Consider the following 17430-nt stretch of genomic DNA (forward strand, 5'->3'; position numbering starts at 1 on the left):
AATGGGGATTGTTGAAACCCTAGCACCAAATGAAATTTAACTAGGTTCAATAAAAATATTTTCAATAACCCAGAATGCCCTTTGGAAATGTTCATGATTTCTGTTAAAGGTGAAAACCTCTTCCAAAAATGATGAACATCTTTCCAGGCCATCCTGGATTTTTGAATTAAATTATATAGTATTTGCATTTGGGCATTTAATTGCTAATAATATTTTAAATGCTCAAATAATCACAAACTGAAATGTTTACTGTTGGAAATATTCCAAACAGTGACATGGAGCAGTTTCATGATTTTAAGTAATGCCCTGGCATTTTTAATAAATCCCTAAAGTTTACAGAATAATAGAAAACATTAATAAAACAGAAACTAGAGCAGAGAGAGAAACCCACCTGGCTTACCTGGCCTGGCGCTGTTACAGCCCAGCTGGCCAGCACACCTAGCGGCCCAGCCCACCAGGGGCAGCCTCGTCTTCTACCTCTTGCCAGTAGGCAGAGGAGAAGCTGGGCGCACGCGCGCGCCACCTCCACCCTGCTCGCCTGCCTCCTCGACGGCCTGGACGGCTCCAGACGACGCCAGGCAGCCCTCTCGACCCCCTCTCACTCTCCCCCAGCCTCGTCCCCTCCTCTGGCTCTCTCCCTCGCACCACCCGAACGCGCCGCCGCCGCCGACGTGCACCACCGCAGCCACCGCCTCCCCCTCACTTCCCTGACAGGCTCCCGAGCTCCTGCACCTCGTCGCCAGCCCCCTCACCGAGCCACGCGACTGGAAGACCCCCGAAGCTCCGCCCCCGACATCTTCTTCTTCCTCGGGTCACCGAGATCGCCGGCGACCTCCTGCCGTCACCAGTCCCTCCCCGAGCTCCCCGAGGCCACCGTCGCAACCGCCGTGAGCCACTAACTCTTCTCCCTTCCTCCATTTTTCCTCTCGCACGCCGTAGCCGCCGCGCCACTTGCGCCCGATCGCCGGCCGCCGCCCCGAGCTCGTTTCCGACGAGCTCCGGCCTCCCTAGTCGCTGCTGCTTGCTGTGCTGGATGTGGGAGAGCTCCAGCTCCCCACGGGTGCAGTCCGCCGCTCGTTTGGGCACCAGGAGAGCGAAACCGAGCCCTCCGCCGCACCTATTGCCACCGGCAACGAGCCGCCGGCTGGTTAGGCCCTGTTGACCAGGGGTTTGACTTTCCCCCTTACTCACTGACACGCAGGCCCGACCCTACTAATTAATCTAGTATTAGTGCTAATTAAACCAGGATAGTTTCGTTAGTAACTGACACACGGGACCCACTAGTGAGATTGACCTGGGCTGCTCCGTTGACCGCTGACGTCAGCATGACGTCATGCCGACGCAGTAAATCATTTACTGGATTTTGTTTAATTCTAAATAACCAGAAAATCCAGAAAATGATTTGAACTTCAAAAATTCATAGAAATTAAACCGTAACTCCAAATGAAATAAGTTATATATGAAAAATTATCAGAAAAATGCAATCTATCCATCTGTACCATTTTCATGCATGAAAAACTAAGTTATACCTGCTGTATAACTAAAAACATGTTAATGGCATTTAAATAACCACATGTGAAGTTTGAATTTGAACCTTGGGTTCAAACCAACTTCATTTAATCTGATTTCTAGTTGCATTAACTCAAACACGAGCATATTGCCATGTCATGATCATGCATCATATTGTGCATTGCATTGATCGTGTGTTCTTTCTCTATTGCCGGTGTTGTCCCCTCTCGATAGACGTGGTTTCGACGATGAGATCGATGACACCGATGAAGAACTATATTATCTTCAGAAGTGCGAGGCAAGCAAAACCCCCTTGCTCATTCCAATACAATCCCACTCTCTCGCTCCTGCTCTCTTTTACTGCAATAGGACAACAACGTTTCAACTGTTACATGCTGCGGTAGTTGAACCCCTTTCCTCTGCATGACCTGTCATTGCCACAGTAAATAGATGAAACCCACTAGCATGAGTAGGAGTTGTTTGAGCCCTGATGTGCCTACTCATTCATGCTTGTTGTCATGCCCGCTACTGCTTAGAGTTGAGTCGGGTCTGATTCATCGGGGATGAATTGGAATGTGATGAACATGTCCTACCGTTGAGAGCTAAGTGTGTGAACACGATTTGGTAAAGGTAGCGGTGAGAGGCCATGTAGGAGTACATGGTGGGTTGTCTCATTGCAGCCGTCCTCAGGAACTGAGTTCTGTGTTTGTGATCCATGAACAGCTACTACCACGCATTGGAATGCTTAAGTGCCCCTCTCGACTTATTAATCAACCTGATCTCTGTCCAGGAGTTGCAACTAGTTTCTGGTGTTTGTAGGTTGTGTTAGTAGTCTACCAAGTGGTACCCGGTACAGGTGGGCTTGGGACAGACTAGGCACCGTGGCACGGTATACCAAGCGTAGATCCACCCGTTGAGGTGGGCTTGGGAACCCTGCACACATCGTTTGGGGCCGTGAGCGACACCCCGGCCGGATCTCCTTGCGGATGGAACCCGAATAGGCGATAAACCTGGACAAGAGACTTGTTGGTTAGTCAGGTCGTGGCCGACTCCCTCGCCCGGCTTCCGCTTGAAGGTTGCTGAGGTACATGACGTGTACATGGCGATAAGTGGCGAGAGCGTGTGTGAAGAAGTACACCCCTGCAGGGTTATCATTATCTATTCGAATAGCCGGATTCCTCGGATATGGAAACTTGGACCCCTTGTACAGTTCATAGACAAGTGAAAGTGGATACTCTAAAATGCGCAAGATAAGCGTGAGTGCTATGGATGGCGTTCTCGCAGGGAGACAGGAGCGGATCCATAGTGGTGTATTGGTATGGTGAATTTGTGGACTCGTGTGCGCCACCTCAAAGAGTTACTTGCAGTCGTAGTTCAGGATAGCCACCGAGTCAAAGCTGGCCTGCTGCAGTTAAACTCCACCACCCCTTTGTTGATACTGATGCATATGTAGATAGTTCTGATGTAAGTCTTGCTGGGTACATTTGTACTCACGTTTGCTTATTTTATGTTTTGCAGAGAGATTTCAGTCTCGCTAGTAGTTCCACGTGGACTTCGATGTTTAGCCTGTTACCTCAGCTACGATCTTGTGCCCTTGGCAGGATCTGGTAGATAGTCAGGCTTCTCAGCCTTCTTCATTTGTAGTTGTCTGTACTCAGACAAGTTAAGCTTCCGCATGTGCTTGTTGCTTGTATGCTCTGTATGTTGGGTCATGAGACCCATGTTTGTAATATCTCGCTCCTCGGAGCCTAATGAATAAATACTTGAGTCGTAGAGTCTTGTTGTGATGCCATGTTGTATTTACACATATCGAGCATATTGTGTGTATGATTGAAATGCTTGGTATGTGTGGGATCCGACAATCTAGTTGTTTATCCTTGGCAGCCTCTCTTATGGGGAAATGTAGTCTAGTGCTTCCATGAGCCATAATAGTCCGCTACAGCCCGGTTCACCGGAGTCCTGCTAGCCCAGCACTACTGCTCAGGATACTTGACTGGCCGGCATGTGTTTCACTTCGTTGCTGTGTCTGTCCCTTCGGGGAAATGTCACGCGGTGACATCCGGAGTCCTGCCTAGCTTGCTACAGCCCGGGTTACCGGAGTCCTGTTAGCCCAGTGCTACAGCCCGGATTCACACGCTGCTGACCGACATGCTCGAAGTTGATTCATGTATGCCTGTCCCCATGGGTTAGTGCCGCTTTGGGTTCACGACTAGCCATGTCGGCCCGGGTTCTCTGTCATATGGATGCTAGCGACACTATCATATACGTGAGCCAAAAGGGGCAAACGGTCCCGGGCCAGGTAAGGTGGCACCCGTGGGAATACCGTGCGTGAGGCCGCAAAGTGATATGATGTGTTACCTGCTAGATCGGTGTGACTTAGGATCGGGGTCCTGACATTGTTATATGATCTAATTGTGTTATTATTGTTGAGAGAACTTGCACTAGTGAAAGTATGAACCCTAGGACTTGTTTCAACGCATTGCAATACCGTTTTCGCTCACTTTTATCACTAGTTACCTTGCTTTTTTATAATTTCAGATTCTAAAAACCTATATCTACCATCCATATTGCACTTGTATCACCATATCTTTGCCGAACTAGTGCACCTATACAATTTACCATTGTATTGGGTGTGTTGGGGACACAAGAGACTCTTTGTTATTTGGTTGCGGGCTTGTTTGAGAGAGACCATCTTCATCCTATGCCTCCCATGGATTGATAAACCTTAGGCCATCCACTTGAGGGAAATTTGCTACTGTCCTACAAACCTCTGCACTTGGAGACCCAACAATGTCTACAAAAAGAAGGTTGTGTAGTAGACATCAAGCTCTTTTCTGGCACCATTGCCTGGGAGGTTAGTGCTTGAAGGTATATCTTTAAATCTTGCAATAGAATCTTTTTGTTTCTTATTTTATCACTAGTTTAGTCTATAAAAGAAAACTACAAAAAATGGAATTGAGGTTGCCTCATATGCTTCATTTTTTAATATCTTTCTTGAAAATGATGGAAAGGAAAATTGTGCTCAAGTGTTAGAAGAAGAATGCATTAAAATGTTTGGCACTAAATCTTTGAATAATGAGCATGATTGCAATGTTGTTAGTATGAATTCTTTGAATATCCATGATGCTAATGATATGCAAGGCCACAAGTTTGGGGATGCTATGTTTGATGAAGATGATACTTTTTGTCCCCCGAGTTTTGATGAGAAAATTTACTATGATGAAAGAATGCCTCCTATCTATCATGATTATTGTGATGACACGTATGCTATAGAGAATAATGATAACAATGAAACTTGTCATCTTGATTTCAATTTTCAATCCCATGATAGTTATTTTGTTGAATTTGCTCCCACTATTCTGAATGAGAAGAATTTTGCTTATGTGAAGACTAGTAAATTTTCTATGCATATGAATCATAAAAAGAATGCTTTATGTGATGGTTATATTGTTGAATTCATTCATGATGCCACTGAAAAATATTATGATAATGAACATATGCTTTTACATATTGCAATAATATCAAGTTTGCTCTTTATGTGTTGAAAATCTTGAAGTTATCCTTGTTTTACCTTCCTATGCAAGTTGATTCTTGTTCCCACAAGTTTTTTGCTCACCAAATACCTATGCATAGGAAGTGGGTTAGACTTAAATGTGCTTGTCATATGCTTCATGATGTTCCCGTTATGTTTCAATTCTTATCTTTTATGTGAGCATCATTGAAATTATCATGCCTAGCTAGAAAGGCATTAAACAAAAGGGCTTGTTGGGAGATAACCCAACACCTTTACCTACTGTTTTTGTGTGTTCACATGATTAAGCTACTGTAGTAATAATGGTTTATGGCTTTTGTTTCAATAAAGTGCCAAGTAAGACCTTTGGGATGATCTATGGTCATAGTTGATTTGATCTTGCTGAAAAACAGAAATTTTTGTGCTCAGGAAAACAATTCTCATTGTTAACAGAAGTGTGATAAAATATTGATTCTTCTTTTAGAAGATTAACGAACAAATTTCTCAGGTTTTCCTAATTTTTCAGAATTTTTGGATTTATATAAGTATTAGAGAGCTACAGATTACTACAGACTGTCCTATTTTTGACAGATTCTGTTTTCGATGCATAGTTTGCTTGTTTTCTAGTTTCTATGGCTTATATTGCTTAATATAAATTGTAGAAATGATAGGGAACAGTAGGCATCATGTGATAAAAATTATGAACATTATCTTTACAGTACCTAAGTGGTGATTTGCTTTCTTATAGTAACGGAGCTTACGAGTTTTCTGTTAAGTTTTGTGTTGTGAAGTTTTCAAGTTTTGGGTAAGATTCGATGGACTACGGAATAAGGAGTGGCAATATAGCCTAATTTTGGGGATGCCCAAGGAACCCCAAGGTAATATTCAAGGACAACCAAGAGCCTAAGCTTGGGGATGCCCCGGAAGGCATCCCCTCTTTCGTCTTCGTTCATCGGTAACCTTACTTGGAGCTATATTTTTATTCACCACATGATATGAGTTTTGCTTGGAGCGTCATTTTTTTTATTAGAATATTCTTGCTGTTATTTAGAGTAATGTTTTGCATCTTTTAGTTCAATAAAAAAAGTCAAGTATAGCCTTTACCATGCTTATTTTTCAAGTCTATATGTTGCTATTTTAAAAACAGAAAGTTTGCTGTTATGTTTTGAATATTTGTGGATAGTCAGAACATGATAAAATCTTGAAACTTTTACACAATGAGTAAAAATAAATTATATACAGTGTGGTAATTTTTCAGAATTTTTGGAGTTACGGAAGTATGATTCCTTTTGCATTCTTTATAGACTATCTTGTTTAGACAGATTGATGTTATGTTTGCATTGTTTGCATATGTTTGCATGTTTAATGATTCTATTTGAGGATAGGAATATTAAATATGAAGAGGCATTTAGTATGCAATGTCAAATTATAATTTTAGTGATTTTCTACAGTAGAGAATGATAAGGTTTAGCATTGATTTATACTAACTTATCTCACGAGTTCTTGTTGAGTTTTATGTGCATGAAGTTTTTAAGATTCTAGGAAACTATGATATGAGAGGAATTAAGGAGACACAAAAGCTCAAGCTTAGGGATGCCCAAGGCATCCCTAATTAATATTTCAAGAAGTCTCAAGCATCTAAGCTTGGGGATGCCCCGGTAGGCATCCCACCTTTCTTCATCAACAATTATCGGTTAGCCTCGGTTGAGCCTAAGTTTTTGCTTCTTCACATGATATGTGTTATCCTTGCAATGTCATTTTATTTTATTTTGTTTTGCTTGATGTTCTAATAAAATACCAAAATCTGAAATTCTTAAATGTTAGAGAGTCTTTACATAGTTGCATAATTATTCGACTACTCATTGATCTTCACATATCTTTCGGAGTAGTTTATCGTTTGCTCTAGTGCTTCACTTATATCTTTTTAGAGCACGGCGGTGGTTTTATTTTGAAGAAATAGATGAACTCTCATGCTTCACTTATATTATTTTGAGAGTCTTAAACAGCATGGTAATTTGCTTTGGTTATAAATTTAGTCCTAATATGATAGGATCCAAGAGGGATATAATAAAAACTTTCATATAAAGTGCATTGAATACTATGAGAAGTTTGATTCTTTATGATTGTTTTGAGATATGAAGATGGTGATATTAGAGTCATGCTAGTGGAGTAATTGTGAATTTGAGAGATACTTGTGTTAAAGTTTGTGATTCTCGTAGCATGCACGTATGGTGAACCGTTATGTGATGAAGTTGGAGCATGATTTATCTATTGATTGTCTTCCTTATGAGTGGAGGTCGGGATCGCGTGATGATTAACTCCTACCAGCCCTTCCCCTAGGAGCATGCGCTTAGTACTTTGTTTTGATGACTAATAGATTTTTGCAATAAGTATGTGAGTTCTTTATGACTAATGTTGGGTCCATGGATTATACGCACTCTCAACCTTCCACCATTGCTAGCCTCTCTTGTGCCACGCAACTTTCGCCGGTACCATACACCCACCATATACCTTCCTCAAGACAGCCACCATACCTACCTATTATGGCATTTCCATAGCCATTCCGAGATATATTGCCATGCAACTTTCCACCGTTCTGTTTATTATGACACGCTTCATCATTGTCATATTGCTTTGCATGATCATGTAGTTGACACCGTATTTGTGGCAAAGCCACCTTTCATAATTCTTTCATACATGTCACTCTTGAGTCATTGCACATCTCGATACACCGCCGGAGGCATTCATATAGAGTCATATTTTGTTCTAAGTATTGAGTTGTAATTCTTGAGTTGTAAGTAAATAAAAGTGTGATGATCATCATTATTAGAGCATTGTCTCAGTGAGGAAAGGATGATGGAGACTATGATTCCCCCACAAGTCGAGTTGAGACTCCGGATGAAAAAAAAGAGGCCAAAAAAAGAGAGAAAACAAAAAAATGAGAGAAAAAGAGAGAAGGGGCAATGCTAGTATCCTTTTACCACACGTGTTCTTCAAAGTAGCACCATGATCTTCATAATAGAGAGTCTCATGTGTTGTCACTTTCATATACTAGTGGGAATTTTCCATCATAGAACTTGGCTTGTATATTCCAACGATGGGCTTCCTCAAATGCCCTAGGTCTTCATGAGAAAGCAAGTTGGATGCACACCCACTTAGTTCCTTTTTGAGCTTTCATACACTTATAGCTCTAGTGCATCCGTTGCATGGCAATCCCTACTCACTCACATTGATATCTATTGATGGGCATCTCCATAGCCCGTCGATACGCCTAGTTGATGTGAGACTATCTTCTCCTTTTGTCTTCTCCACAACCACCAATCTATTCCACCTATAGTGCTATGTCCATGGCTCACGCTCATGTATTGCGTGAAAGTTGAAAAAGTTTGATAATACTAAAGTATGAAACAATTGCTTGGCTGAAACCGGGATTGTGCATGATTTAAATATTTTGTGTGATGAAGATAGAGCATAGCCAGACTGTATGATTTTGTAGGGATAGCTTTCTTTGGCCATGTTATTTTGAGAAGACATGATTGCTTTGTTCGTGTGCTTGAAGTATTACTGTTTTTAAGTCAATATTAAACTTTTGTTTTGAATCTTATGGATCTGAATATTCTTGCCACAATAGAGAAGATTACATTGATAAATATGTTAGGTAGCATCCCACATCAAAAATTATGTTTTTATCATTTACCTACTCGAGGACGAGCATGAATTAAGCTTGGGGATGCTTGATACGTCTCCAATGTAACTATAATTTTTTTATTGTTCCATGCTATTATATTATCCATCTTGGATGTTTTATATGCATTTATATGCTATTTTATATGATTTTGGGGACTAACCTATTAACCTAGAGCCCAGTGCCAGTTTCTGATTTTTCCTTGTTTTTGAGTTTTACAAAAAAGGGATACCAAACAGAGTCCAATTGATGTGCCAATTTTTGATGATTTTTTATGGACCAAAATAAGCCCCCGGAGTAAAATAGTTGGGCCAGAAGAGTCCCAAGCCATCCACGAGGGTGGAGGGCCTGCCCTACCCACCCAGGCACGACCCCTGCCTCGTGGATGACTCGGAGACCCCCTCTGACGTGAGACCGACGCCAAAAATTCCTATAAATACAAAAAACCCAAAAAGAAACCTAGATCGGGAGTTCTGCCGCTGCAAGCCTCTGTAGCCACCAAAAACCAACCAGGACCCTGTTCCGGCACCCTGTCGGAGGGGGGAATCATCACCGATGGCCATCTTCATCATCCCGGCACTCTCCATGACGAGGAGGGAGTAGTTCACCCTCGGGGCTGAGGGTATGTACCAATAGCTATGTGTTTGATCTTTCTCTCTCGTGTTCTTGATTTTCCACGATCTTGATGTAACGCGAGCTTTGCTACTATAGTTGGATCTTATGATGTTTCTCCTCCTCTAACTTCTTGTAATGGATTGAGTTTTCCCTTTGAAGTTATCTATCGGATTGAGTCTTTAAGGATTTGAGAACACTTGATGTATGTCTTGCGTGGGATACCCGTGGTGACAACGGGGTATTCTATTGATTCACTTGATGTATGTTTTGGTGATCAACTTGCGGGTTCCGTGACCTTGGGAATCTATGCATAGGGGTTGGCACACGTTTTCGTCTTAACTCTCCGATATAATCTTTGGGGCACTCTTTGAAGTTCTTTGTGTTGGTTGAATAGATGAATCTGAGATTATGTGATGCATATCGTATAATCATACCCCGCGGGTACTTGTGGTCACATTAGAGTATCTAGGTGACATTAGGGTTTTGGTTGATTTGTGTCTTAAGGTGCTATTTTACTACGAACTCTAGGGTTGTTTGTGACACTTATAGGAATAGCCCAATGGATTGATCAGAAAGAATAACTTTGAGGTGGTTTCTTACCCTACAATAATCTCTTCGTTTGTTCTCCTCTATTAGTGACTTTGGAGTGACTCTTTGTTGCATGTTGAGGGATTGTTATATGATCTAATTATGTTATTATTGTTTAGAGAACTTGCACTGGTGAAAGTATGAACCCTAGGACTTGTTTCAACGCATTGCAATACCATTTGCGCTCACTTTTATCACTAGTTACCTTGCTTTTTTATAATTTCAGATTATAAAAACCTATATCTACCACCCATATTGCACTTGTATCACCATATCTTTGCCGAACTAGTGCACCTATACAATTTACCATTGTATTGGATGTGTTGGGGACACAAGAGACTCTTTGTTATTTGGTTGCGGGCTTGTTTGAGAGAGGCATCTTCATCCTACACCTCCCACGGATTGATAAACCTTAGGCCATCCACTTGAGGGAAATTTGCTATTGTCCTACAAACCTCTGCACTTGGAGGCCCAACAACGTCTACAAGAAGAAGGTTGTGTAGTAGACATCACTCCACCCCCATCAGAGTCGCCAATGCCTCCAATAACTCTGTCAAAGCTTGAGCCGGCGGGCGTGCAGTACCACTAGCACTGGCCGTCGCCGCAGCAGTTGAGCTAGAGGTCATAGCCGCAGCGGTTCATGAACCGAGTGTCGGCTGTGTACTCGCCATGAAGATCGCAACCCTGTTCAGCGGCTTATAGGGGTCCGGAATACTGTCGCCATTAGAACAGCCCCCAAGTCGTCCATCTTGCAATTGATACATTGAATTAGTCTCGCCTGTGGACGATTCACCATCAGAGTAGATGGCCGTCTCATCACCAGACACAGATCCTTCCTCAAATTCTATCCCATGGATAAAACCAACAAAGGCATGCTTCACGGTGGGTTGAACCCGGGTGGGTCGTACACGCTGAGCCATCTCGACGATGTCGGTGCAGGTGTCCGGCTTAGGGCCCGGTTCGCCGATCTTGCCGATGAAAACGTGGATTCCGTCGAAGGGGACCCGGTACCCGTACTCGATTGAGCCGGCTTCGGGGCCCCAGCCTGCATCGTCGATGTAGAGCTTGCTGCGACAACTCTTGGTCATCCAGCTCACAGCCTATCCCTTGATCCCTTCGAAGCTTCCCTTCAAGAACTCGAAACCACCTTGCGCTGGCCCCGCGGTGGGCGCCAACTATCATGGAATTGTTACGGCAGATGTCCTAGCGGAAGGACTTAGTCATGGAGCCATCGCAACTAGGTTAGCTTAAAGGGGTTAAACGGGACAAAGGACATAGGGAGTCTATACTGGTTCGGCCCCTTGCAATCAAGGTAAAGGCCTACTCTAGTTAGGGTTGTATTGCTTGGGTTTCGATCACCAGGGAGCGAATACGCTTGACCTAGTTATCAATCTCTTGTTTCTTGCCCTAAACCGCCGTCAGGTCGTCCCTTTATATACACAGGTTGACACCCGGTGGCTCACGAAGTCTCGGTCGGCTCATACAGAATGTGTGTGGCTCGGTGACTATCTACGCTTGCCTTACATAACAAGTAATACACTTATGGCGGTTAATCCTCTTGGGCCTCAAGTCGCCTCTGGGTCTTGGGTCGTTAACAGGCTTGCATGATCCGCCATCTTCTTTGATAGGTCGCCAGTGGTATGACCTGCCCCTCCTGGGCGGTTCATACCCAGTAGTTATATCCCCAACAAGATCCAATCTAGACACCATCTCGAATGGGGTTCACCACCTCCATTGGTGCCTCGCCGATGATGCATGAGTAGTTCTTTTGTAACATCCCAAAATTCTAAATTTTGGAATGTTATATTAAATAAATAATTCTGATTTGTTTGTTTGATTGTTGAGTGATTGATTGTGTGAAATTGAGTGGAATTTGAAACTTTTTGAAAGTTTAATGAGAGGGAATGAAATGACTTTCCCAGGCTTTCTTTTTGACTTTTGATCTCTGGGGATTCAAATTCATTTCATCATCATAACACTAGTGTGAAGATGACATGACTTCTTCCATTTGAAATGAAAAGGGTTTTTGGAAAAAGAATATTTGAATTCCATCTGAAAGTATTTCAAATTCATAAACTTTATTCAACTCAATGATTTTCATGAGGGAAGATAAAATGACTTCTTCAATGTATATGAAATATGAGTTGGAAGTATGAAGAAAGGTTTGAAGATGGTTTGAATTTTTTAAATTCAAAACCATTTGGAGTTATTTGGTTTATTTCGAATTATTTTTCTCCCAAATTAAACTATATGGAAAATAGGGTAAAATGATTCCCTACATTATAAAAATGGAGAAAATTTAGTTTGAAATAATTTTGGTATCTTAATGTAATTTTATTTGCATTTTAATTGCATCAGTAGCACTTTTTGATTTATTAGAATTTATGTGAATTTTATTTCACCATGTAAAAATGTTCATGTTGTAGGATTTATTCTTCCGGTCATTTTGATATATAATATGTCTATATAAAAGTATTATTGTTTTTTCCTTTATTCAGTATTCTTGTCTGTGCTTTATTAAAAAAATAGCCGAAGCCAACGGACCAAGGGCCCACATAACTTTCTCTCTCTCGCTCTCCCTCGGCCCATCTACGTGCCAGGCTGGCCCAGCAGCCACGCGCACGCCCGGAGCCCCTTCGCCTCGGTCGCCCGCTCTCTCCTCGCTCGCCCTGTGCCGCTGACCGCTGGGTCCCACCGCCCGATCGCCCCACCCGCATCTTCCTCTTCTTCCTCCCCACGCCAGAACCACCGCCGCCGCCGCCGTATCCCGGAGATTGCGGGATCCTCCCCCGATTCGCCCCCTCCACCAAGGAACCCCTCCCCTATATATACCTCCCGCCCCTCGACCAATTCCTCCCCAAAGCCCTTCCGAGACCCCCCCCCCACCTCCTTCTCAATTGCTCGCCGGAACCGAGTGCCCCCGCCGCGCCATTGCCGCCCCACCGAGCTACTCCGACCCCCTCGCCGCCCCCGAGACCACCTCCGGACTCCCCTCGCTCGTCCGCATCTCCCCGTGCCCTCACCCACGCCCAAAACCCACCGGAGCGCCGCCACCGTCGACGCCCGAACGCCACCGCCGCCTCGACCTCGCCGCCGACCGTCTCCAACCACCTCCACCGGCGCCACGACCACCGTTGGACTCGTCGTCGTCTGCTTCATCTCCCTGGCCACTCCACTGACGCCGAAGATCACCGGAGCGCCACCACCGTCGTCGCCCGACGCACTCGCCGGCGACCACCACCGTGGTGAGCTCTCTCTCCCTCCTCGTCCGTCCGATCTAGATTATACGGTTGTGATTAGATTAGATCGAACAGTTAGGTTTTTTTTTACTAGATCGGTTTAGCTTCGGTTTATTTACGGTTTAGATCTAATCGGTTTAGCCGATTGGTCTTTCTCTTTTGGCCCGTACGCGTTTCGGTTATTTTCCGCCCGAGCGCTGTTTAGTTTCAGCTCGCACACCCCGTAGCGCCCATTAGTTTTTTTTTGTTGTTTTCGTTTTAAAATCTATTGCTTATAACTTTTATGTTTTAGATCCAAATTGATTGATTCTTTTTGCATTAGATTCGAAATTTGTTGAAGTTTCTGTTAGTGGCATTGGATTTCAAATTTGAGTTGTTTAAATTTGAATTTGATGAATTATGTTCAAATTGGTATTTTGGCCATAACTTGAGTTTAAAAATAGATTTTAACATGATTCTTTTTGCTACTGGTCACTTGTGGTATTGTTTAGCTGTAGGATTTAGTTTGGTAATTTTAGAGTATTTTAAATTAGGGTTTTATTAAAAACAGTACTGGTTTGCTTATGTAGTTGTTTTAGTCATATAATAAGTGTTTTTAATTATTTTTAGTTAATTATTTTTGTAAATTTTTACATGTTGTCATATGTTTATGTTAGAATGCAGTAGATAAATTTTTGTAGTTATTTACTAGTGCTTAGCTACTATTTTAGTATTTGTTTGTTTAGTTCATAGTGATAGTTGATAAAAGTAGTTCCATTAGTTTCAAAAGTAACTCTTTTTGCCACTTCATTATACGTTGTCATTGATTCTGTTATTTAGGAGTAAATTAGTTTGATAATTATTTTAGTATTGTTTACTTTTGTCTTTTGCTAGTTGTTATAGTTGTTCTGGTGTTAACTAGTCAGTTACAATAGTTTTCATACTAGTTCCTTTTGCTAGTAAATGCTTTAGTAAATTTTTTTGTTGTTGTTTTATTAGAATTTTATTTTCTTTACTGTAGAAAAGTTATTAGAGTAATTTAGTGATGTTATGTAAGATTTGTGTGCATTTGGTCTCCACTAGTTTTCCTTGAAGTTTTCTTTCAAAGTTTTCCTTTGGTTTTTATTTGGTTTTCCTCTTGCTTTTTGATTGTTATTTTGAGTGCTAGTATTTTTTTGCTAGGACGATTGCTTATATGATTACCATGTTTGACTATATAGATTTACATCGGAGTGACGAATAGTTTTATCAAGTTTCTGAGAGCGTTTATATCTTCATCAACGTACCAGGCAAGTTCACTTTGACCATGTTTTTCATACCTATACTTTTATTGCATTTAGTGTCATCCTTGCAACAACTTCTCCAGTAGTGATATTGATTCTTGTAGTTGAGTAGAATGCATGAGGTAGGAACCCACCTCCCTGTTACCAAGCCCGGGACGTATATAGTTTTAATGCTACGCTGTAGTAGACGGGGTTTGGTATGAGTGCTCGGGAGTGGTGTGAGAATGAAGGACTTTACGTCAAAGACGACAACTTCATGATGGCATCTGCAAGGACTTCATCTTCAGGACTCCTCAGGATTTTGAGACTCGAGACAAGAATTCAATACACACTACTGGGTGAAGGACGTTTGACGGGCACCCTGGAGAAACCAGTGGTTGGCCGGGATGCATGGAGAAGCGCCATGACATCTTGCGGAAAGCTTCACCCAGACTCAAAGAGACGGAAGAATACTTCATGCCCGGAAGCTTACCTGTGCAACCGCAAGTCACTATGGGCTCTGGCTTGGTTGACCTTAGTTGTGACTCTGGCTGGGACGGTGCTAGCAGATGTAGAACTACGGTAGGATTGGATGAGCACCGGACAGTGGTCAGAGGAACTCTTCGGAAGACCATGTTTCGGTCATCTTGTTCTCAAACATCCTGAAGTGCGAGAATGTAAAGAGAGGTATCGAATCTTGCGGGTAAAGTGTACAAACCTCTGCAGAGGGTTAAAAACCTAATCGATTAGCCGTGTCCCCGGTTAGGGACAATTTGAGCCTCTGGACTTTGATCTATCTCGGAACTCTCAACACCGGACTAATAATTTAATTGTGGGCAACTCATGATGATTTGGGTATGGGACATCGGTTGGCGGAACCATGTCATGACAGAAAACTCCGTAGTACAGACTCCTAATATTCCTTTGTTGTAGGGAAAATAAAACCAGCTTTTACGCAAAAAAACATCAGACGCAGAGCCACAAAGCCATATTGCATATAGAATAGTTTTATCATCTGTTTTCCTCATATTGTGATCTTGCCGGTACATTCAATGTACTGACCTACACGGCTGCAACGTCTCATGTTGCAGATATGTTCCTTCCGATGAGTAAGAGTACGGTACAGGGGTACGGTCTACACTCAACCTGTCGATGGCGTTGATGGGACTCCACACCCGATTATTTGTTTCCGCTGAGACTTATGAGGTATATATCAGTTTTATGTTATTTATACATGTGATTGCACTTTGATATATACATTGATGTACTGTGTGTGCCAGCATACCGATCCAGGGATGGCACAGATACACAGAGGCTTGACCGTCTGAGGTCGGGTCCCTACTGATATGGTATCAGAGCACATGTTGACTGTAGGACGTGACCCTAAAAACTGGAAAGCCCTAGGAAATGTTATCTCTAAAAGCTTATTTTCAAAAGGATCCTCTACTCCTCATCCTTTTCTGATTTTTATCTCAAGTAGTTAGAATATACCCCTTTCCACTTGACCAACCGGAGGAGCAACTCAGGTCACCCTCAGAGTACAAGGATTGAAGCTACAACGATTGAAGACTCCGAAGATCCGAAGAATTTGAATACCTTGAAGAATCCCAATAATATTATGACCTTTAGAGGACCAAACCCTTGTTGCATACCCACGTTAGATACGATGATTTGTGAGCTATCATTGTGTGATGTTTTCTGACAGCCACAAATAGAACTTATTTTTTTTTCAAAATTGTTGTTTGTATTGTGTGTATCCCTTCCCACCTCTCTCTTATCTCACCCTAAAATCCTTGGACCTAGTAGATGATGAATGAAGTTGGACTGGTATTCTCTGGACCGAAAACCCAGCCGGAGGCAGAGCTATGGATTCAGAACATGGAGAATCACTTCGGGAGCAATTTGGTTTCAAGGAAGAATGAAGTATCGTATGCTCTTCAGTACTTTGAAGGAAGTGCTGCAACATGGTGGCATATGCATCAAGCTATACAGGGATGGAATGGAGCAAGGACTTGGGAAGAATTCAAGAAGACTCTAACAAGATCCCGTCTCATCCGGAAGCACTGGCATAACCTGATGAAGAAACCTTGTGCCTGCAAGATTTGCGGAGAAATAGGACACACCAATGAAGAACACACGAATGGATGCCCTCATTGTGAAGGAAATCACCCAGCTGAGGAATGCCCAACTAGTCAGGTGACTTGTTTCTTGTGTGAAGGAACCACCCACTACCCAGCTCAGTGTCACATTTACCCCACGGTGCAACAAACTATTCAGAAGCAGGAAAAAGGAATGAAAGAAGCCCTCCGAGAAGTTATGAAAGAACCTGTGATTAAGGAAAGTTTTGAAGACCCCGATGGAGAAAGCCTCAACAGATTTTACTCCAATGCCTGCTATTCATGTGGAGAAGAAGGACATTTTTCACAGTGTTGCACCAAGGAAAGAAAAGAGTATCTGGGATACTTCCCGGAAGAAGCAGTGGAGATTGATCCACAGGGAATAGAACGTTCGATCTAAAGGAAGAAAACCAGGAAGAGAAAACAAAGACACCCTCAGAACAACCCAATTTCTGCAAAGAGGGACAAGAGTCATATTACCTGTTTTGAATGTAAGGACGTCGGGCATTATGCCAATGATTGTCTCGAAAGGAAGCAAGGAACTCAAGGAGCATGCACCATCACCAAGAAGCCTCGAGACATGCCAGAAGTTATTTGTTTTCGTTGCAAGGAAGCAGGACATTTTGCTAGGGATTGTTCAAATCATGAGAAAGTTGGAGTTGAGTAGTGGAGATGTTGATATCAGTAATAAGGGTAGTATGGAAAACACTTTTCATGAGAATGCGGGGTTGAGTTATGTAATAGATTACTCAGAGATTGTAATAATTCATGACTCAATAAAGTTGATATGTCATATGCTGAAAGGTTTTAAGGAGTTGTTATGTTTTATCTTGGGAATTAATATTCTGGCTGAACATGGAAGAAAATGAGTTGTGATGCAAAAAACTGGATGTTGGAAATTAGGTTTGAAGTTCTGTTTGGATGA

The sequence above is a fragment of the Triticum urartu genome, chromosome 1A (genome assembly GCF_056163025.1).
Source record: "Triticum urartu cultivar PI428250 chromosome 1A, HENAU_Tu73, whole genome shotgun sequence".
NCBI lineage: Eukaryota > Viridiplantae > Streptophyta > Magnoliopsida > Poales > Poaceae > Triticum > Triticum urartu.